The sequence below is a fragment of the Lolium perenne genome, chromosome 2 (assembly GCF_019359855.2).
Source record: "Lolium perenne isolate Kyuss_39 chromosome 2, Kyuss_2.0, whole genome shotgun sequence".
Classification (NCBI taxonomy): Eukaryota; Viridiplantae; Streptophyta; class Magnoliopsida; order Poales; family Poaceae; genus Lolium; species Lolium perenne.
Window position 1 is genome coordinate 101,078,300 of NC_067245.2, and position 17,553 is coordinate 101,095,852.

Below are 17,553 nucleotides of genomic sequence, written 5' to 3' on the forward strand. Positions count from 1 at the left end.
GTTGCGGATGAAAAAGAGGATGGACATGGTACAAAATAGAGCAGACAAAGAGCGGGAGGAGCAAGCATAAGGGAAAATGAGTGCATAAGATATCGGATGCGATCATACCAGCACTAAAGCACCGGATCCCATCAGAACTCCGAAGTTAAGCGTGCTTGGGTGAGAGTAGTACTAGGATGGGTGACCTCCTGGGAAGTCGTCGTGTTGCATCCCTCCTTTTTTGCGTCACGCGGCGACATTCATGGTGAAGTTAGGACGATATTTTTTTGCGGGCACTCGGGCTCGGCTATTGGTGATGGGAAACGGTGGTGCGGATGAAAAAGAGGATGGACATGGTACAAAATAGAGCAGACAAAGAGCGGGAGGAGCAAGCATAAGGGAAAATGAGTGCATAACATGTTGGATGCGATCATACCAGCACTAAAGCACCGGATCCCATCAGAACTCCGAAGTTAAGCGTGCTTGGGCGAGAGTAGTACTAGGATGGGTGACCTCCTGGGAAGTCCTCGTGTTGCATCCCTCCTTTTTTGCGTCACGCGGTGACATTCATGGTGAAGTTAGGACGATATTTTTTTGCGGGCACTCGCGCTCGGCTATTGGTGATGGGAAACGGTGGTGCGGATGAAAAAGAGGATGGACATGGTACAAAATAGAGCAGACAAAGAGCGGGAGGAGCAAGCATAAGGGAAAATGAGTGCATAACATGTCGGATGCGACCATACCAGCACTAAAGCACCGGATCCCATCAGAACTTCGAAGTTAAGCGTGCTTGGGCGAGAGTAGTACTAGGATGGGTGACCTCCTGGGAAGTTGTCGTGTTGCATCCCTCCTTTTTTGCGTCACACAGCGACATTCATGGTGAAGTTAGGACGATATTTTTTTGCGGGCACTCGCGCTCGGCTATTGGTGATGGGAAACGGTGGTGCGGATGAAAAAAAGGATGGACATGGTACAAAATAGAGCAGACAAAGAGCGGGAGGAGCAAGCATAAGGGAAAATGAGTGCATAACATATCGGATGCGATCATACCAGCACTAAAGCACCGGATCCCATTAGAACTCCGAAGTTAAGCGTGCTTGGGCGAGAGTAGTACTAGGATGGGTGACCTCCTAGGAAGTCCTCGTGTTGCATCCCTCCTTTTTTGCGTCACGCGGCGACATTCATGGAGAAGTTAGGACGATATTTTTTTGCGGGCACTCGTGCTCGGCTATTGGTGATGGGAAACGGTGGTGCGGATGAAAAAGAGGATGGACATGGTACAAAATAGAGCAGACAAAGAGCGGGAGGAGCAAGCATAAGGGAAAATGAGTGCATAACATGTCGGATGCGATCATACCAGCACTAAAGCACCGGATCCCATCAGAACTCCGAAGTTAAGCGTGCTTGGGCGAGAGTAGTACTAGGATGGGTGACCTTCTGGGAAGTCCTCGTGTTGCATCCCTCCTTTTTTGCGTCACGCGGCGACATTCATGGTGAAGTTAGGACGATATTTTTTTGCGGGCACTCGTGCTCGGCTATTGGTGATGGGAAACGGTGGTGCGGATGAAAAAGAGGATGGACATGGTACAAAATAGAGGAGACAAAGAGCAGGAGGAGCAAGCATAAGGGAAAATGAGTGCATAACATGTCGGATGCGATCATACCAGCACTAAAGCACCGGATCCCATCAGAACTCTGAAGTTAAGCGTGCTTGGGCGAGAGTAGTACTAGGATGGGTGACCTCCTGGGAAGTCCTCGTGTTGCATCCCTCCTTTTTTGCGTCACGCGGCGATATTCATGGTGAAGTTAGGACGATATTTTTTTGCGGGCACTCGTGCTCGGCTATTGGTGATGGGAAACGGTGGTGCGGATGAAGAAGAGGATGGACATGGTACAAAATAGAGCAGAGAAAGAGCGGGAGGAGCAAGCATAAGGGAAAATGAGTGCATAACATGTCGGATGCGATCATACCAGCACTAAAGCACCGGATCCCATCAGAACTCCGAAGTTAAGCGTGCTTGGGCGAGAGTAGTACTAGGATGGGTGACCTCCTGGGAAGTCCCCGTATTGCATCCCTCCTTTTTTGCGTCACGCGGCGACATTCATGGTGAAGTTAGGACGATATTTTTTTGCGGGCACTCGTGCTCGGCTATTGGTGATGGGAAACGGTGGTGCGGATGAAAAAGAGGATGGACATGGTACAAAATAGAGCAGACAAAGAGCGGGAGGAGCAAGCATAAGGGAAAATGAGTGCATAACATGTTGGATGCGATCATACCAGCACTAAAGCACCGGATCCCATCAGAACTCCGAAGTTAAGCGTGCTTGGGCGAGAATAGTACTAGGATGGGTGACCTCCTGGGAAGTCCTCGTGTTGCATCCCTCCTTTTTTGCGGCGATATTCATGGTGAAGTTAGGACGATATTTTTTTGCGGGCACTCGTGCTCGGCTATTGATGATGGGAAACGGTGGTGCGGATGAAGAAGAGGATGGACATGGTACAAAATAGAGCAGACAAAGAGCGGGAGGAGCAGGCATAAGGGAAAATGAGTGCATAACATGTCGGATGCGATCATACCAGCACTAAAGCACCGGATCCCATCAGAACTCCGAAGTTAATCGTGCTTGGGCGAGAGTAGTACTAGGATGGGTGACCTCCTGGGAAGTCCTCGTGTTGCATCCCTCCTTTTTTGCGTCACGCGGCGACATTCATGGTGAAGTTAGGACGATATTTTTTTTGCGGGCACTCGTGCTCGGCTATTGGTGATGGGAAACGGTGGTGCGGATGAAAAAGAGGATGGACATGGTACAAAATAGAGCAGACAAAGAGCGGGAGGAGCAAGCATAAGGGAAAATGAGTGCATAACATGTCGGATGCGATCATACCAGCATTAAAGCACCGGATCCCATCAGAACTCCGAAGTTAAGCGTGCTTGGGCGAGAGTAGTACTAGGATGGGTGACCTCCTGGGAAGTCCTCGTGTTGCGTCCCTCCTTTTTTGCGTCACGCGGCGACATTCATGGTGAAGTTAGGACGATATTTTTTTGCGGGCACTCGTGCTCGACTATTGGTGATGGGAAACGGTGGTGCGGATGAAAAAGAGGATGGACATGGTACAAAATAGAGCAGACAAAGAGCGGGAGGAGCAAGCATAAGGGAAAATGAGTGCATAACATGTCGGATGCGATCATACCAGCACTAAAGCACCGGATCCCATCAGAACTCCGAAGTTAAGCGTGCTTGGGCGAGAGTAGTACTAGGATGGGTGACCTCCTGGGAAGTCCTCGTGTTGCATCCCTCCTTTTTTGCGTCACACGGCGACATTCATGGTGAAGTTAGGACGATATTTTTTTGCGGGCACTCGTGCTCGGCTATTGGTGATGGGAAACGGTGGTGCGGATGAAAAAGAGGATGGACATGGTACAAAATAGAGCAGACAAAGAGCGGGAGGAGCAAGCATAAGGGAAAATGAGTGCATAACATGTCGGATGCGATCATACCAGCACTAAAGCACCGGATCCCATCAAAACTCCGAAGTTAAGCGTGCTTGGGCGAGAGTAGTACTAGGATGGGTGACCTCCTGGGAAGTCCTCGTGTTGCATCCCTCCTTTTCTGCGTCACGCGGCGACATTCATGGTGAAGTTAGGACGATATTTTTTTGCGGGCACTCGTGCTCGGCTATTGGTGATGGGAAACGGTGGTGCGGATGAAAAAGAGGATGGACATGGTACAAAATAGAGCAGACAAAGAGCAGGAGGAGCAAGCATAAGGGAAAATGAGTGCATAACATGTCGGATGCGATCATACCAGCACTAAAGCACCGGATCCCATCAGAACTCCGAAGTTAAGCGTGCTTGGGCGAGAGTAGTACTAGGATGGGTGACCTCCTGGGAAGTCCACGTGTTGCATCCCTCCTTTTTTGCGTCACGCGGCGACATTCATGGTGAAGTTAGGACGATATTTTTTTGCGGGCACTCGTGCTCGGCTATTGGTGATGGGAAACGGTGGTGCGGATGAAAAAGAGGATGGACATGGTACAAAATAGAGCAGACAAAGAGCGGGAGGAGCAAGCATAAGGGAAAATGAGTGCATAACATGTCGGATGCGATCATACCAGCACTAAAGCACCGGATCCCATCAGAACTCCAAAGTTAAGCGTGCTTGGGCGAGAGTAGTACTAGGATGGGTGACCTCCTGGGAAGTCCTCGTGTTGCATCCCTCCTTTTTTGCGTCACGCGGCGACATTCATGGTGAAGTTAGGACGATATTTTTTTGCGGGCACTCGTGCTCGGCTATTGGTGATGGGAAACGGTGGTGCGGATGAAAAAGAGGATGGACATGGTACAAAATAGAGCAGACAAAGAGCGGGAGGAGCAAGCATAAGGGAAAATGAGTGCATAATATGTCGGATGCGATCATACCAGCACTAAAGCACCGGATCCCATCAGAACTTCGAAGTTAAGCGTGCTTGGGCGAGAGTAGTACTAGGATGGGTGACCTCCTGGGAAGTCCTCTTGTTGCATCCCTCCTTTTTTGCGTCACGCTGCGACATTCATGGTCAAGTTAGGACGATATTTTTTTGCGGGCACTCGTGCTCGGCTATTTGTGATGGGAAGCGGTGGTGCGGATGAAAAAGAGGATGGACATGGTACAAAATAGAGCAGACAAAGAGCGGGAGGAGCAAGCATAAGGGAAAATGAGTGCATAACATGTCGGATGCGATCATACCAGCACTAAAGCACCGGATCCCATCAGAACTCCGAAGTTAAGCGTGCTTGGGCGAGAGTAGTACTAGGATGGGTGACCTCCTGGGAAGTCCTCGTGTTGCATCCCTCCTTTTTGCGTCACGCGGCGACATTCATGGTGAAGTTAGGACGATATTTTTTGCGGGCACTCCGGCTCGGCTATTGGTGATGGGAAACGGTGGTGCGGATGAAAAAGAGGATGGACATGGTACAAAATAGAGCAGACAAAGAGCGGGAGGAGCAAGCATAAGGGAAAATGAGTGCATAACATGTCGGATGCGATCATACCAGCACTAAAGCACCGGATCCCATCAGAACTCCGAAGTTAATCGTGCTTGGGCAAGAGTAGTACTAGGATGGGTGACCTCCTGGGGAGTCCTCGTGTTGCATCCCTCCTTTTTTGCGTCACGCGGCGACATTCATGGTGAAGTTAGGACGATATTTTTTTGCGGGCACTCGCGCTCGGCTATTGGTGATGGGAAACGGTGGTGCGGATGAAAAAGAGGATATACATGGTACAAAATAGAGCAGACATAGAGCGGGAGGAGCAAGCATAAGGGAAAATGAGTGCATAACATGTCGGATGCGATCATACCAGCACTAAAGCACCGGATCCCATCAGAACTCCGAAGTTAAGCGTGCTTGGGCGAGAGTAGTACTAGGATGGGTGACCTCCTGGGAAGTCCTCGTGTTGCATCCCTCCTTTTTTGCATCACGCGGCGACATTCATGGTGAAGTTAGGACGATATTTTTTTGCGGGCACTCGCGCTCGGCTATTGGTGATGGGAAACGGTGGTGCGGATGAAAAAGAGGATGGACATGGTACAAAATAGAGCAGACATAGAGCGGGAGGAGCAAGCATAAGGGAAAATGAGTGCATAACATGTCGGATGCGATCATACCAGCACTAAAGCACCGGATCCCATCAGAACTCCGAAGTTAAGCGTGCTTGGGCGAGAGTAGTACTAGGATGGGTGACCTCCTGGGAAGTCCTCGTGTTGCATCCCTCCTTTTTTGCGTCACGCGGCGACATTCATGGTGAAGTTAGGACGATATTTTTTGCGGGCACTCGTGCTCGGCTATTGGTGATGGGAAACGGTGGTGCGGATGAAAAAGAGGATGGACATGGTACAAAATAGAGCAGACAAAGAGCGGGAGGAGCAAGCATAAGGGAAAATGAGTGCATAACATGTCGGATGCGATCATACCAGCATTAAAGCACCAGATCCCATCAGAACTCCGAAGTTAAGCGTGCTTGGGCGAGAGTAGTACTAGGATGGGTGACCTCCTGGGAAGTCCTCGTGTTGCATCCCTCCTTTTTTGCGTCACGCGGCGACATTCATGGTGAAGTTAGGACGATATTTCTTTGCGGGCACTCGTGCTCGGCTATTGGTGATGGGAAACGGTGGTGCGGATGAAAAAGAGGATGGACATGGTACAAAATAGAGCAGACAAAGAGCGGGAGGAGCAAGCATAAGGGAAAATGAGTGCATAACATGTCGGATGCGATCATACCAGCACTAAAGCACCGGATCCCATCAGAACTCCGAAGTTAAGCGTGCTTGGGCGAGAGTAGTACTAGGATGGGTGACCTCCTGGGAAGTCCTCGTGTTGCATCCCTCCTTTTTTGCGTCACGCGGCGACATTCATGGTGAAGTTAGGACGATATTTTTTTGCGGGCACTCGTGCTCGGCTATTGGTGATGGGAAACGGTGGTGCGGATGAAAAAGAGGATGGACATGGTACAAAATAGAGCAGACAAAGAGCAGGAGGAGCAAGCATAAGGGAAAATGAGTGCATAACATGTCGGATGCGATCATACCAGCACTAAAGCACCGGATCCCATCAGAACTCCGAAGTTAAGCGTGCTTGGGCGAGAGTAGTACTAGGATGGGTGACCTCCTGGGAAGTCCTCGTGTTGCATCCTCCTTTTTTGCGTCACGCGGCGACATTCATGGTGAAGTTAGGACGATATTTTTTTGCGGGCAGTCGTGCTCGGCTATTGGTGATGGGAAACGGTGGTGCGGATGAAAAAGAGGATGGACATGGTACAAAATAGAAGCGGACAACGAGCGGGAGGAGCAAGCATAAGGGAAAATGAGTGCATAACATGTCGGATGCGATCATACCAGCACTAAAGCACCGGATCCCATCAGAACTCCGAAGTTAAGCGTGCTTGGGCGAGAGTAGTACTAGGATGGGTGACCTCGTGGGAAGTCCTCGTGTTGCATCCCTCCTTTTTTGCGTCACGCGGCGACATTCATGGTGAAGTTAGGACGATATTTTTTTGCGGGCACTCGTGCTCGGCTATTGGTGATGGGAAACGGTGGTGCGGATGAAAAAGAGGATGGACATGGTACAAAATAGAGCAGACAAAGAGCGGGAGGAGCAAGCATAAGGGAAAATGAGTGCATAACATGTCGGATGCGATCATACCAGCACTAAAGCACCGGATCCCATCAGAACTCCGAAGTTAAGCGTGCTTGGGCGAGAGTAGTACTAGGATGGGTGACCTCCTGGGAAGTCGTCGTGTTGCATCCCTCCTTTTTTGCGTCACGCGGCGACATTCATGGTGAAGTTAGGACGATATTTTTTTGCGGGCACTCGCGCTCGGCTATTGGTGATGGGAAACGGTGGTGCGGATGAAAAAGAGGATGGACATGGTACAAAATAGAGAAGACATAGAGCGGGAGGAGCAAACATAAGGGAAAATGAGTGCATAACATGTCGGATGCGATCATACCAGCACTAAAGCACCGGATCCAATCAGAACTCCGAAGTTAATCGTGCTTGGGCGAGAGTAGTACTAGGATGGGTGACCTCCTGGGAAGTCCTCGTGTTGCATCTCTCCTTTTTTGCGTCACGCGGCGACATTCATGGTGAAGTTAGGACGATATTTTTTTGGCGGGCACTCGTGCTCGGCTATTGGTGATGGGAAACGGTGGTGCGGATGAAAAAGAGGATGGACATGGTACAAAATAGAGCAGACAAAGAGCGGGAGGAGCAAGCATATGGGAAAATGAGTGCATAACATGTCGGATGCGATCATACCAGCATTAAAGCACCGGATCCCATCAGAACTCCGAAGTTAAGCGTGCTTGGTCGAGAGTAGTACTAGGTTGGGTGACCTCCTGGGAAGTCCTCGTGTTGCATCCCTCCTTTTTTGCGTCACGCGGCGACATTCTTGGTGAAGTTAGGACGATATTTTTTTGCGGGCACTCGTGCTCGGCTATTGGTGATGGGAAACGGTGGTGCGGATGAAAAAGAGGATGGACATGGTACAAAATAGAGCAGACAAAGAGCGGGAGGAGCAAGCATAAGGGAAAATGAGTGCATAACATGTCGGATGCGATCATACCAGCACTAAAGCACCGGATCCCATCAGAACTCCGAAGTTAAGCGTGCTTGGGCGAGAGTAGTACTAGGATGGGTGACCTCCTGGGAAGTCCTCGTGTTGCATCCCTTCTTTTTTGCGTCACGCGGCGACATTCATGGTGAAGTTAGGACGATATTTTTTTGCGGGCACTCGTGCTCGGCTATTGGTGATGGGAAACGGTGGTGCGGATGAAAAAGAGGATGGACATGGTACAAAATAGAGCAGACAAAGAGCGGGAGGAGCAAGCATAAGGGAAAATGAGTGCATAACATGTCGGATGCGATCATACCAGCACTAAAGCACCGGATCCCATCAGAACTCCGAAGTTAAGCGTGCTTGGGCAAGAGTAGTACTAGGATGGGTGACCTCCTGGGAAGTCCACGTGTTGCATCCCTCCTTTTTTGCGTCACGCGGCGACATTCATGGTGAAGTTAGGACGATATTTTTTTGTGGGCACTCGTGCTCGGCTATTGGTGATGGGAAACGGTGGTGCGGATGAAAAAGAGGATGGACATGGTAGAACGTGTGCCTGACTAACAGCGGGAGGAGCAAGCATAAGGGAAAATGAGTGCATAACATGTCGGATGCGATCATACCAGCACTAAAGCACCGGATCCCATCAGAACTCCGAAGTTAAGCGTGCTTGGGCGAGAGTAGTACTAGGATGGGTGACCTCCTGGGAAGTCCTCGTGTTGCATCCCTCCTTTTCTGCGTCACGTGGCGACATTCATGGTGAAGTTAGGACGATATTTTTTTGCGGGCACTCGTGCTCGGCTATTGGTGATGGGAAACGGTGGTGCGGATGAAAAAGAGGATGGACATGGTACAAAATAGAGCAGACAAAGAGCGGGAGGAGCAAGCATAAGGGAAAATGAGTGCATAACATGTCGGATGCGATCATACCAGCACTAAAGCACCGGATCCCATCAGAACTTCGAAGTTAAGTGTGCTTGGGCGAGAGTAGTACTAGGATGGGTGACCTCCTGGGAAGTCCTCTTGTTGCATCCCTCCTTTTTTGCGTCACGCGGCGACATTCATGGTCAAGTTAGGACGATATTTTTTTGCGGGCACTCGTGCTCGGCTATTTGTGATGGGAAACGGTGGTGCGGATGAAAAAGAGGATGGACATGGTACAAAATAGAGCAGACAAAGAGCGGGAGGAGCAAGCATAAGGGAAAATGAGTGCATAACATGTCGGATGCGATCATACCAGCACTAAAGCACCGGATCCCATCAGAACTCCGAAGTTAAGCGTGCTTGGGCGAGAGTAGTACTAGGATGGGTGACCTCCTGGGAAGTCCTCGTGTTGCATCCCTCCTTTTTTGCGTCACGCGGCGACATTCATGGTGAAGTTAGGACGATATTTTTTTGCGGGCACTCGCGCTCGGCTATTGGTGATGGGAAACGGTGGTGCGGATGAAAAAGAGGATGGACATGGTACAAAATAGAGCAGACAAAGAGCGGGAGGAGCAAGCATAAGGGAAAATGAGTGCATAACATGTCGGATGCGATCATACCAGCACTAAAGCACCGGATCCCATCAGAACTCCGAAGTTAATCGTGCTTGGGCGAGAGTAGTACTAGGATGGGTGACCTCCTGGGAAGTCCTTGTGTTGCATCCATCCTTTTTTGCGTCACGCGGCGACATTCATGGTGAAGTTAGGACGATATTTTTTTTGCGGGCACTCGTGCTCGGCTATTGGTGATGGGAAACGGTGGTGCGGATGAAAAAGGGGATGGACATGGTACAAAATAGAGTAGACAAAGAGCGGGAGGAGCAAGCATAAGGGAAAATGAGTGCATAACATGTCGGATGCGATCATACCAGCACTAAAGCACCGGATCCCATCAGAACTCCGAAGTTAAGCGTGCTTGGGAGAGAGTAGTACTAGGATGGGTGACCTCCTGGGAAGTCCTCGTGTTGCATCCCTCCTTTTTTGCGTCACGCGACGACATTCATGGTGAAGTTAGGACGATATTTTTTTGCGGGCACTCGTGCTCGGCTATTGGTGATGGGAAACGGTGGTGCGGATGAAAAAGAGGATGGACATGGTACAAAATAGAGCAGACAAAGAGCGGGAGGAGCAAGCATAAGGGAAAATGATTGCATAACATGTTGGATGCGATCATACCAGCACTAAAGCACCGGATCCCATCAGAACTCCGAAGTTAAGCGTGCTTGGGCGAGAGTAGTACTAGGATGGGTGACCTCCTGGGAAGTCCTCGTGTTGCATCCCTCCTTTTTTGCGTCACGCGGCGACATTCATGGTGAAGTTAGGACGATATTTTTTTGCGGGCACTCGTGCTCGGCTATTGGTGATGGGAAACGGTGGTGCGGATGAAAAAGAGGATGGACATGGTACAAAATAGAGCAGACAAAGAGCAGGAGGAGCAAGCATAAGGGAAAATGAGTGCATAACATGTCGGATGCGATCATACCAGCACTAAAGCACCGGATCCCATCAGAACTTGCTTGGGCGAGAGTAGTACTAGGATGGGTGACCTCCTGGGAAGTCCTCGTGTTGCATCCCTCCTTTTTTGCGTCACGCGGCGACATTCATGGTGAAGTTAGGACGATATTTTTTTCCGGGCACTCGTGCTCGGCTATTGGTGATGGGAAACGGTGGTGCGGATGAAGAAGAGGATGGACATGGTACAAAATAGAGCAGACAAAGAGCGGGAGGAGCAAGCATAAGGGAAAATGAGTGCATAACATGTCGGATGCGATCATACCAGCACTAAAGCATCGGATCCCATCAGAACTCCGAAGTTAAGCGTGCTTGGGCGAGAGTAGTACTAGGATGGGTGACCTCCTGGGAAGTCCTCGTGTTGCATCCCTCCTTTTTTGCGTCACGCGGCGACATTCATGGTGAAGTTAGGACGATATTTTTTTGCGGGCACTCGTGCTCGGCTATTGGTGATGGCAAACGGTCGTGCGGATGAAAAAGATGATGGACATGGTACAAAATAGAGCAGACAAAGAGCGGGAGGAGCAAGCATAAGGGGAAATGAGTGCATAACATGTCGGATGCGATCATACCAGCACTAAAGCACCGGATCCCATCAGAACTCCGAAGTTAAGCGTGCTTGGGCGAGAGTAGTACTAGGATGGGTGACCTCCTGGGAAGTCCTCGTGTTGCATCCCTCCTTTTTTGCGTCACGCGGCGACATTCATGGTGAAGTTAGGACGATATTTTTTGCGGGCACTCGTGCTCGGCTATTGGTGATGGGAAACGGTGGTGCGGATGAAAAAGAGGATGGACATGGTACAAAATAGAAGCAGACAAAGAGCGGGAGGAGCAAGCATAAGGGAAAATGAGTGCATAACATGTCGGATGCGATCATACCAGCACTAAAGCACCGGATCCCATCAGAACTCCGAAGTTAAGCGTGCTTGGGCGAGAGTAGTACTAGGATGGGTGACCTCCTGGGAAGTCCTCGTGTTGCATCCCTTCTTTTTTGCGTCACGCGGCGACATTCATGGTGAAGTTAGGACGATATTTTTTTGCGGGCACTCGTGCTCGGCTATTGGTGATGGGAAACGGTGGTGCGGATGAAAAAGAGGATGGACATGGTACAAAATAGAGCAGACAAAGAGCAGGAGGAGCAAGCATAAGGGAAAATGAGTGCATAACATGTCGGATGCGATCATACCAGCACTAAAGCACCGGATCCCATCAGAACTCCGAAGTTAAGCGTGCTTGGGCGAGAGTAGTACTAGGATGGGTGACCTCCTGGGAAGTCCACGTGTTGCATCCCTCCTTTTTTGTGTCACGCGGCGACATTCATGGTGAAGTTAGGACGATATTTTTTTGCGGGCACTCGTGCTCGGCTATTGGTGATGGGAAACGGTGGTGCGGATGAAAAAGAGTATGGACATGGTACAAAATAGAGCAGACAAAGAGCGGGAGGAGCAAGCATAAGGGAAAATGAGTGCATAACATGTCGGATGCGATCATACCAGCACTAAAGCACCGGATCCCATCAGAACTCCGAAGTTAAGCGTGCTTGGGCGAGAGTAGTACTAGGATGGGTGACCTCCTGGGAAGTCCTCGTGTTGCATCCCTCCTTTTAAGCGTCACGCGGCGACATTCATGGTGAAGTTAGGACGATATTTTTTGCGGGCACTCGTGCTCGGCTATTGGTGATGGGAAACGGTGGTGCGGATGAAAAAGAGGATGGACATGGTACAAAATAGAGCAGACAAAGAGCGGGAGGAGCAAGCATAAGGGAAAATGAGTGCATAACATGTCGGATGCGATCATACCAGCACTAAAGCACCGGATCCCATCAGAACTTCGAAGTTAAGCGTGCTTGGGCGAGAGTAGTACTAGGATGGGTGACCTCCTGGGAAGTCCTCTTGTTGCATCCCTCCTTTTTTGCGTCACGCGGCGACATTCATGGTCAAGTTAGGACGATATTTTTTTGCGGGCACTCGTGCTCGGCTATTTGTGATGGGAAACGGTGGTGCGGATGAAAAAGAGGATGGACATGGTACAAAATAGAGCAGACAAAGAGCGGGAGGAGCAAGCATAAGGGAAAATGAGTGCATAACATGTCGGATGCGATCATACCAGCACTAAAGCACCGGATCCCATCAGAACTCCGAAGTTAAGCGTGCTTGGGCGAGAGTAGTACTAGGATGGGTGACCTCCTGGGAAGTCCTCGTGTTGCATCCCTCCTTTTTGCGTCACGCGGCGACATTCATGGTGAAGTTAGGACGATATTTTTTTGCGGGCACTCGCGCTCGGCTATTGGTGATGGGAAACGGTGGTGCCGATGAAAAAGAGGATGGACATGGTACAAAATAGAGCAGACAAAGAGCGGGAGGAGCAAGCATAAGGGAAAATGAGTGCATAACATGTCGGATGCGATCATACCAGCACTAAAGCACCGGATCCCATCAGAACTCCGAAGTTAATCGTGCTTGGGCGAGAGTAGTACTAGGATGGGTGACCTCCTGGGAAGTCCTTGTGTTGCATCCATCCTTTTTTGCGTCACGCGGCGACATTCATGGTGAAGTTAGGACGATATTTTTTTTGCGGGCACTCGTGCTCGGCTATTGGTGATGGGAAACGGTGGTGCGGATGAAAAAGGGGATGGACATGGTACAAAATAGAGTAGACAAAGAGCGGGAGGAGCAAGCATAAGGGAAAATGAGTGCATAACATGTCGGATGCGATCATACCAGCACTAAAGCACCGGATCCCATCAGAACTCCGAAGTTAAGCGTGCTTGGGCGAGAGTAGTACTAGGATGGGTGACCTCCTGGGAAGTCCTCGTGTTGCATCCCTCCTTTTTGCGTCACGCGGCGACATTCATGGTGAAGTTAGGACGATATTTTTTTGCGGGCACTCGTGCTCGGCTATTGGTGATGGGAAACGGTGGTGCGGATGAAAAAGAGGATGGACATGGTACAAAATAGAGCAGACAAAGAGCGGGAGGAGCAAGCATAAGGGAAAATGATTGCATAACATGTCGGATGCGATCATACCAGCACTAAAGCATCGGATCCCATCAGAACTCCGAAGTTAAGCGTGCTTGGGCGAGAGTAGTACTAGGATGGGTGACCTCCTGGGAAGTCCTCGTGTTGCATCCCTCCTTTTTTGCGTCACGCGGCGACATTCATGGTGAAGTTAGGACGATATTTTTTTGCGGGCACTCGTGCTCGGCTATTGGTGATGGGAAACGGTGGTGCGGATGAAAAAGAGGATGGACATGGTACAAAATAGAGCAGACAAAGAGCAGGAGGATCAAGCATAAGGGAAAATGAGTGCATAACATGTCGGATGCGATCATACCAGCACTAAAGCACCGGATCCCATCAGAACTCTGAAGTTAAGCGTGCTTGGGCGAGAGTAGTACTAGGATGGGTGACCTCCTGGGAAGTCCTCGTGTTGCATCCCTCCTTTTTTGCGTCACGCGGCGACATTCATGGTGAAGTTAGGACGATATTTTTTTCCGGGCACTCGTGCTCGGCTATTGGTGATGGGAAACGGTGGTGCGGATGAAGAAGAGGATGGACATGGTACAAAATAGAGCAGACAAAAAGCGGGAGGAGCAAGCATAAGGGAAAATGAGTGCATAACATGTCGGATGCGATCATACCAGCACTAAAGCACCGGATCCCATCAGAACTCCGAAGTTAAGCGTGCTTGGGCGAGAGTAGTACTAGGATGGGTGACCTCCTGGGAAGTCCTCGTGTTGCATCCCTCCTTTTTTGCGTCACGCGGCGACATTCATGGTGAAGTTAGGACGATATTTTTTTGCGGGCACTCGTGCTCGGCTATTGGTGATGGCAAACGGTCGTGCGGATGAAAAAGATGATGGACATGGTACAAAATAGAGCAGACAAAGAGCGGGAGGAGCAAGCATAAGGGGAAATGAGTGCATAACATGTCGGATGCGATCATACCAGCACTAAAGCACCGGATCCCATCAGAACTCCGAAGTTAAGCGTGCTTGGGCGAGAGTAGTACTAGGATGGGTGACCTCCTGGGAAGTCCTCGTGTTGCATCCCTCCTTTTTTGCGTCACGCGGCGACATTCATGGTGAAGTTAGGACGATATTTTTTTGCGGGCACTCGTGCTCGGCTATTGGTGATGGGAAACGGTGGTGCGGATGAAAAAGAGGATGGACATGGTACAAAATAGAGCAGATAAAGAGCGGGAGGAGCAAGCATAAGGGAAAATGAGTGCATAACATGTCGGATGCGATCATACCAGCACTAAAGCACCAGATCCCATTAGAACTCCGAAGTTAAGCGTGCCTGGGCGAGAGTAGTACTAGGATGGGTGACCTACTGGGAAGTCCTCGTGTTGCATCCCTCCTTTTTTGCGTCACGCGGCGACATTCATGGTGAAGTTAGGACGATATTTTTTTGCGGGCACTCGCACTCGGCTATTGGTGATGGGAAACGGTGGTGCGGATGAAAAAGAGGATGGACATGGTACAAAATAGAGCAGACAAAGAGCGGGAGGAGCAAGCATAAGGGAAAATGAGTGCATAACATGTCGGATGTGATCATACCAGCACTAAAGCACCGGATCCCATCAGAACTCCGAAATTAATCGTGCTTGGGCGAGAGTAGTACTAGGATGGGTGACCTCCTGGGAAGTCCTCGTGTTGCATCCCTCCTTTTTTGCGTCACGCGGCGACATTCATGGTGAAGTTAGGACGAGAAAATTGTGCTCGGCTATTGGTGATGGGAAACGGTGGTGCGGATGAAAAAGAGGATGGACATGGTACAAAATAGATCGGACCAGCAGACGGAGGAGCAAGCATAAGGGAAAATGAGTGCATAACATGTCGGATGAGATCATACCAGCACTAAAGCACCGGATCCCATCGTTCGACAGAAGTTACGCGTGCTTGGGCGAGAGTAGTACTAGGATGGGTGACCTCCTGGGAAGTCCTCGTGTTGCATCCCTCCTTTTTTGCGTCACGCGGCGACATTCATGGTGAAGTTAGGACGATATTTTTTTGCGGGCACTCGTGCTCGGCTATTGGTGATGGGAAACGGTGGTGCGGATGAAAAAGAGGATGGACATGGTACAAAATAGAAGCGGACAAAAGAGCGGGAGGAGCAAGCATAAGGGAAAATGAGTGCATAACATGTCGGATGCGATCATACCAGCACTAAAGCACCGGATCACATCAGAACTCCGAAGTTAAGCATGCTTGGGCGAGAGTAGTACTAGGATGGGTGACCTCCTGGGAAGTCCTCGTGTTGCATCCCTCCTTTTTTGCGTCACGCGGCGACATTCATGGTGAAGTTAGGACGATATTTTTTTGCGGGCACTCGCTCGGCTATTGGTGATGGGAAACGGTGGTGCGGATGAAAAAGAGGATGGACATGGTACAAAATAGAGCAGACAAAGAGCGGGAGGAGCAAGCATAAGGGAAAATGAGTGCATAACATGTCGGATGTGATCATACCAGCACTAAAGCACCGGATCCCATCAGAACTCCGAAGTTAATCGTGCTTGGGCGAGAGTAGTACTAGGATGGGTGACCTCCTGGGAAGTCCTCGTGTTGCATCCCTCCTTTTTTGCGTCACGCGGCGACATTCATGGTGAAGTTAGGACGATATTTTTTTTGCGGGCACTCGTGCTCGGCTATTGGTGATGGGAAACGGTGGTGCGGATGAAAAAGAGGATGGACATGGTACAAAATAGAGCAGACAAAGAGCGGGAGGAGCAAGCATAAGGGAAAATGAGTGCATAACATGTCGGATGCGATCATACCAGCACTAAAGCACCGGATCCCATCGAACTCGAAGTTAAGCGTGCTTGGGCGAGAGTAGTACTAGGATGGGTGACCTCTGGGAAGTCCTCGAGTTGCATCCCTCCTTTTTGCGTCACGCGGCGACATTCATGGTGAAGTTAGGACGATATATTTTTGCGGGCACTCGTGCTCGGCTATTGGTGATGGGAAACGGTGGTGTGGATGAAAAAGAGGATGGACATGGTACAAAATAGAGCAGACAAAGAGCCGGAGGAGCAAGCATAAGGGAAAATGAGTGCATAACATGTCGGATGCGATCATACCAGCACTAAAGCACCGGATCCCATCAGAACTCCGAAGTTAAGCGTGCTTGGGCGAGAGTAGTACTAGGATGGGTGACCTCCTGGGAAGTCCTCGTGTTGCATCCCTCCTTTTTTGCGTCACGCGGCGACATTCATGGTGAAGTTAGGACGATATTTTTTGCGGGCACTCGTGCTCGGCTATTGGTGATGGGAAACGGTGGTGCGGATGAAAAAGAGGATGGACATGGTACAAAATAGAGCAGACAAAGAGCGGGAGGAGCAAGCATAAGGGAAAATGAGTGCATAACATGTCGGATGCGATCATACCAGCACTAAAGCACCGGATCCCATCAGAACTCCGAAGTTAATCGTGCTTGGGCGAGAGTAGTACTAGGATGGGTGACCTCCTGGAAGTCCTCGTGTTGCATCCCTCCTTTTTTGCGTCACGCGGCGACATTCATGGTGAAGTTAGGACGATATTTTTTTGCGGGCACTCGTGCTCGGCTATTGGTGATGGGAAACGGTGGTGCGGATGAAAAAGAGGATGGACATGGTACAAAATAGAGCTGACAAAGAGCGGGAGGAGCAAGCATAAGGGAAAATGAGTGCATAACATGTCGGATGCGATCATACCAGCACTAAAGCACCGGATCCCATCAGAACTCCGAAGTTAAGCGTCCTTGGGCGAGAGTAGTACTAGGATGGGTGACCTCCTGGGAAGTCCTCGTGTTGCATCCCTCCTTTTTTGCGTCACGCGGCGACATTCATGGTGAAGTTAGGACGATATTTTTTTGCGGGCACTCGTGCTCGGCTATTGGTGATGGGAAACGGTGGTGCGGATGAAAAAGAGGATGGACATGGTACAAAATAGAGCAGACAAAGAGCGGGAGGAGCAAGCATAAGGGAAAATGAGTGCATAACATGT

General features: G+C 50.1%; 1 protein-coding gene, 55 non-coding genes and 2 pseudogenes across 56 annotated transcripts in view; all 58 read left to right on the plus strand.

Moving 5' to 3' along the window:
• Positions 1 to 17,553, plus strand: part of LOC127322176 (uncharacterized) — a 57,353-nt gene that overhangs the window by 22,492 nt on the left and 17,308 nt on the right. The window lies entirely within an intron of this gene.
• Positions 95 to 213, plus strand: LOC127322518 (5S ribosomal RNA). The gene has a single exon (XR_007864872.1). It is a non-coding gene; the product is annotated as a 5S ribosomal RNA (ribosomal RNA).
• On the plus strand, positions 402 to 520 carry LOC127322378 (5S ribosomal RNA). Its single transcript, XR_007864739.1, has one exon. It is a non-coding gene; the product is annotated as a 5S ribosomal RNA (ribosomal RNA).
• LOC127322468 (5S ribosomal RNA) lies at positions 709 to 827 on the plus strand. The gene has a single exon (XR_007864826.1). It is a non-coding gene; the product is annotated as a 5S ribosomal RNA (ribosomal RNA).
• LOC127322350 (5S ribosomal RNA) lies at positions 1,016 to 1,134 on the plus strand. The gene has a single exon (XR_007864713.1). It is a non-coding gene; the product is annotated as a 5S ribosomal RNA (ribosomal RNA).
• LOC127322266 (5S ribosomal RNA) lies at positions 1,323 to 1,441 on the plus strand. The gene has a single exon (XR_007864633.1). It is a non-coding gene; the product is annotated as a 5S ribosomal RNA (ribosomal RNA).
• On the plus strand, positions 1,630 to 1,748 carry LOC127322721 (5S ribosomal RNA). Its single transcript, XR_007865061.2, has one exon. It is a non-coding gene; the product is annotated as a 5S ribosomal RNA (ribosomal RNA).
• Positions 1,937 to 2,055, plus strand: LOC127322641 (5S ribosomal RNA). The gene has a single exon (XR_007864988.2). It is a non-coding gene; the product is annotated as a 5S ribosomal RNA (ribosomal RNA).
• LOC127322267 (5S ribosomal RNA) lies at positions 2,244 to 2,362 on the plus strand. Its single transcript, XR_007864634.1, has one exon. It is a non-coding gene; the product is annotated as a 5S ribosomal RNA (ribosomal RNA).
• LOC127322418 (5S ribosomal RNA) lies at positions 2,544 to 2,662 on the plus strand. Its single transcript, XR_007864777.2, has one exon. It is a non-coding gene; the product is annotated as a 5S ribosomal RNA (ribosomal RNA).
• On the plus strand, positions 2,852 to 2,970 carry LOC127322359 (5S ribosomal RNA). The gene has a single exon (XR_007864721.1). It is a non-coding gene; the product is annotated as a 5S ribosomal RNA (ribosomal RNA).
• Positions 3,159 to 3,277, plus strand: LOC127322366 (5S ribosomal RNA). The gene has a single exon (XR_007864728.1). It is a non-coding gene; the product is annotated as a 5S ribosomal RNA (ribosomal RNA).
• LOC127322417 (5S ribosomal RNA) lies at positions 3,466 to 3,584 on the plus strand. Its single transcript, XR_007864776.1, has one exon. It is a non-coding gene; the product is annotated as a 5S ribosomal RNA (ribosomal RNA).
• On the plus strand, positions 3,773 to 3,891 carry LOC127322336 (5S ribosomal RNA). Its single transcript, XR_007864700.1, has one exon. It is a non-coding gene; the product is annotated as a 5S ribosomal RNA (ribosomal RNA).
• On the plus strand, positions 4,080 to 4,198 carry LOC127322309 (5S ribosomal RNA). The gene has a single exon (XR_007864675.1). It is a non-coding gene; the product is annotated as a 5S ribosomal RNA (ribosomal RNA).
• Positions 4,387 to 4,505, plus strand: LOC127322564 (5S ribosomal RNA). The gene has a single exon (XR_007864915.1). It is a non-coding gene; the product is annotated as a 5S ribosomal RNA (ribosomal RNA).
• LOC127322623 (5S ribosomal RNA) lies at positions 4,694 to 4,812 on the plus strand. Its single transcript, XR_007864971.2, has one exon. It is a non-coding gene; the product is annotated as a 5S ribosomal RNA (ribosomal RNA).
• Positions 4,999 to 5,117, plus strand: LOC127322614 (5S ribosomal RNA). The gene has a single exon (XR_007864962.1). It is a non-coding gene; the product is annotated as a 5S ribosomal RNA (ribosomal RNA).
• On the plus strand, positions 5,306 to 5,424 carry LOC127322354 (5S ribosomal RNA). Its single transcript, XR_007864717.1, has one exon. It is a non-coding gene; the product is annotated as a 5S ribosomal RNA (ribosomal RNA).
• Positions 5,613 to 5,731, plus strand: LOC127322494 (5S ribosomal RNA). The gene has a single exon (XR_007864849.2). It is a non-coding gene; the product is annotated as a 5S ribosomal RNA (ribosomal RNA).
• LOC127322410 (5S ribosomal RNA) lies at positions 5,919 to 6,037 on the plus strand. Its single transcript, XR_007864770.1, has one exon. It is a non-coding gene; the product is annotated as a 5S ribosomal RNA (ribosomal RNA).
• LOC127322622 (5S ribosomal RNA) lies at positions 6,226 to 6,344 on the plus strand. Its single transcript, XR_007864970.2, has one exon. It is a non-coding gene; the product is annotated as a 5S ribosomal RNA (ribosomal RNA).
• Positions 6,533 to 6,651, plus strand: LOC127322253 (5S ribosomal RNA). The gene has a single exon (XR_007864621.1). It is a non-coding gene; the product is annotated as a 5S ribosomal RNA (ribosomal RNA).
• Positions 6,840 to 6,958, plus strand: LOC127322256 (5S ribosomal RNA). Its single transcript, XR_007864624.1, has one exon. It is a non-coding gene; the product is annotated as a 5S ribosomal RNA (ribosomal RNA).
• LOC127322394 (5S ribosomal RNA) lies at positions 7,147 to 7,265 on the plus strand. The gene has a single exon (XR_007864754.1). It is a non-coding gene; the product is annotated as a 5S ribosomal RNA (ribosomal RNA).
• LOC127322587 (5S ribosomal RNA) lies at positions 7,454 to 7,572 on the plus strand. The gene has a single exon (XR_007864937.1). It is a non-coding gene; the product is annotated as a 5S ribosomal RNA (ribosomal RNA).
• LOC127322490 (5S ribosomal RNA) lies at positions 7,762 to 7,880 on the plus strand. Its single transcript, XR_007864845.1, has one exon. It is a non-coding gene; the product is annotated as a 5S ribosomal RNA (ribosomal RNA).
• LOC127322343 (5S ribosomal RNA) lies at positions 8,069 to 8,187 on the plus strand. The gene has a single exon (XR_007864706.1). It is a non-coding gene; the product is annotated as a 5S ribosomal RNA (ribosomal RNA).
• On the plus strand, positions 8,376 to 8,494 carry LOC127322346 (5S ribosomal RNA). Its single transcript, XR_007864709.1, has one exon. It is a non-coding gene; the product is annotated as a 5S ribosomal RNA (ribosomal RNA).
• LOC127322663 (5S ribosomal RNA) lies at positions 8,683 to 8,801 on the plus strand. The gene has a single exon (XR_007865009.2). It is a non-coding gene; the product is annotated as a 5S ribosomal RNA (ribosomal RNA).
• LOC127322608 (5S ribosomal RNA) lies at positions 8,990 to 9,108 on the plus strand. The gene has a single exon (XR_007864957.1). It is a non-coding gene; the product is annotated as a 5S ribosomal RNA (ribosomal RNA).
• On the plus strand, positions 9,297 to 9,415 carry LOC127322330 (5S ribosomal RNA). Its single transcript, XR_007864693.1, has one exon. It is a non-coding gene; the product is annotated as a 5S ribosomal RNA (ribosomal RNA).
• Positions 9,604 to 9,722, plus strand: LOC127322442 (5S ribosomal RNA). The gene has a single exon (XR_007864800.1). It is a non-coding gene; the product is annotated as a 5S ribosomal RNA (ribosomal RNA).
• Positions 9,912 to 10,030, plus strand: LOC127322444 (5S ribosomal RNA). Its single transcript, XR_007864802.1, has one exon. It is a non-coding gene; the product is annotated as a 5S ribosomal RNA (ribosomal RNA).
• LOC127322317 (5S ribosomal RNA) lies at positions 10,219 to 10,337 on the plus strand. Its single transcript, XR_007864682.1, has one exon. It is a non-coding gene; the product is annotated as a 5S ribosomal RNA (ribosomal RNA).
• On the plus strand, positions 10,526 to 10,631 carry LOC127322219 (5S ribosomal RNA; annotated as a pseudogene).
• On the plus strand, positions 10,820 to 10,938 carry LOC127322341 (5S ribosomal RNA). Its single transcript, XR_007864704.1, has one exon. It is a non-coding gene; the product is annotated as a 5S ribosomal RNA (ribosomal RNA).
• On the plus strand, positions 11,127 to 11,245 carry LOC127322452 (5S ribosomal RNA). The gene has a single exon (XR_007864810.2). It is a non-coding gene; the product is annotated as a 5S ribosomal RNA (ribosomal RNA).
• LOC127322305 (5S ribosomal RNA) lies at positions 11,434 to 11,552 on the plus strand. The gene has a single exon (XR_007864671.1). It is a non-coding gene; the product is annotated as a 5S ribosomal RNA (ribosomal RNA).
• LOC127322182 (5S ribosomal RNA) lies at positions 11,741 to 11,859 on the plus strand. The gene has a single exon (XR_007864566.1). It is a non-coding gene; the product is annotated as a 5S ribosomal RNA (ribosomal RNA).
• LOC127322451 (5S ribosomal RNA) lies at positions 12,048 to 12,166 on the plus strand. Its single transcript, XR_007864809.2, has one exon. It is a non-coding gene; the product is annotated as a 5S ribosomal RNA (ribosomal RNA).
• Positions 12,354 to 12,472, plus strand: LOC127322562 (5S ribosomal RNA). The gene has a single exon (XR_007864914.1). It is a non-coding gene; the product is annotated as a 5S ribosomal RNA (ribosomal RNA).
• On the plus strand, positions 12,661 to 12,779 carry LOC127322661 (5S ribosomal RNA). The gene has a single exon (XR_007865007.2). It is a non-coding gene; the product is annotated as a 5S ribosomal RNA (ribosomal RNA).
• Positions 12,967 to 13,085, plus strand: LOC127322441 (5S ribosomal RNA). Its single transcript, XR_007864799.1, has one exon. It is a non-coding gene; the product is annotated as a 5S ribosomal RNA (ribosomal RNA).
• LOC127322293 (5S ribosomal RNA) lies at positions 13,275 to 13,393 on the plus strand. Its single transcript, XR_007864660.1, has one exon. It is a non-coding gene; the product is annotated as a 5S ribosomal RNA (ribosomal RNA).
• LOC127322340 (5S ribosomal RNA) lies at positions 13,581 to 13,699 on the plus strand. Its single transcript, XR_007864703.1, has one exon. It is a non-coding gene; the product is annotated as a 5S ribosomal RNA (ribosomal RNA).
• Positions 13,888 to 14,006, plus strand: LOC127322291 (5S ribosomal RNA). The gene has a single exon (XR_007864658.1). It is a non-coding gene; the product is annotated as a 5S ribosomal RNA (ribosomal RNA).
• Positions 14,195 to 14,313, plus strand: LOC127322621 (5S ribosomal RNA). The gene has a single exon (XR_007864969.2). It is a non-coding gene; the product is annotated as a 5S ribosomal RNA (ribosomal RNA).
• Positions 14,502 to 14,620, plus strand: LOC127322282 (5S ribosomal RNA). Its single transcript, XR_007864649.1, has one exon. It is a non-coding gene; the product is annotated as a 5S ribosomal RNA (ribosomal RNA).
• LOC127322696 (5S ribosomal RNA) lies at positions 14,809 to 14,927 on the plus strand. The gene has a single exon (XR_007865040.2). It is a non-coding gene; the product is annotated as a 5S ribosomal RNA (ribosomal RNA).
• Positions 15,116 to 15,234, plus strand: LOC127322558 (5S ribosomal RNA). Its single transcript, XR_007864910.1, has one exon. It is a non-coding gene; the product is annotated as a 5S ribosomal RNA (ribosomal RNA).
• LOC127322270 (5S ribosomal RNA) lies at positions 15,411 to 15,529 on the plus strand (annotated as a pseudogene).
• On the plus strand, positions 15,720 to 15,838 carry LOC127322478 (5S ribosomal RNA). Its single transcript, XR_007864835.1, has one exon. It is a non-coding gene; the product is annotated as a 5S ribosomal RNA (ribosomal RNA).
• Positions 16,025 to 16,143, plus strand: LOC127322385 (5S ribosomal RNA). Its single transcript, XR_007864746.1, has one exon. It is a non-coding gene; the product is annotated as a 5S ribosomal RNA (ribosomal RNA).
• LOC127322544 (5S ribosomal RNA) lies at positions 16,333 to 16,448 on the plus strand. Its single transcript, XR_007864896.2, has one exon. It is a non-coding gene; the product is annotated as a 5S ribosomal RNA (ribosomal RNA).
• Positions 16,636 to 16,754, plus strand: LOC127322618 (5S ribosomal RNA). The gene has a single exon (XR_007864966.2). It is a non-coding gene; the product is annotated as a 5S ribosomal RNA (ribosomal RNA).
• On the plus strand, positions 16,942 to 17,059 carry LOC127322571 (5S ribosomal RNA). The gene has a single exon (XR_007864922.1). It is a non-coding gene; the product is annotated as a 5S ribosomal RNA (ribosomal RNA).
• On the plus strand, positions 17,248 to 17,366 carry LOC127322388 (5S ribosomal RNA). Its single transcript, XR_007864748.1, has one exon. It is a non-coding gene; the product is annotated as a 5S ribosomal RNA (ribosomal RNA).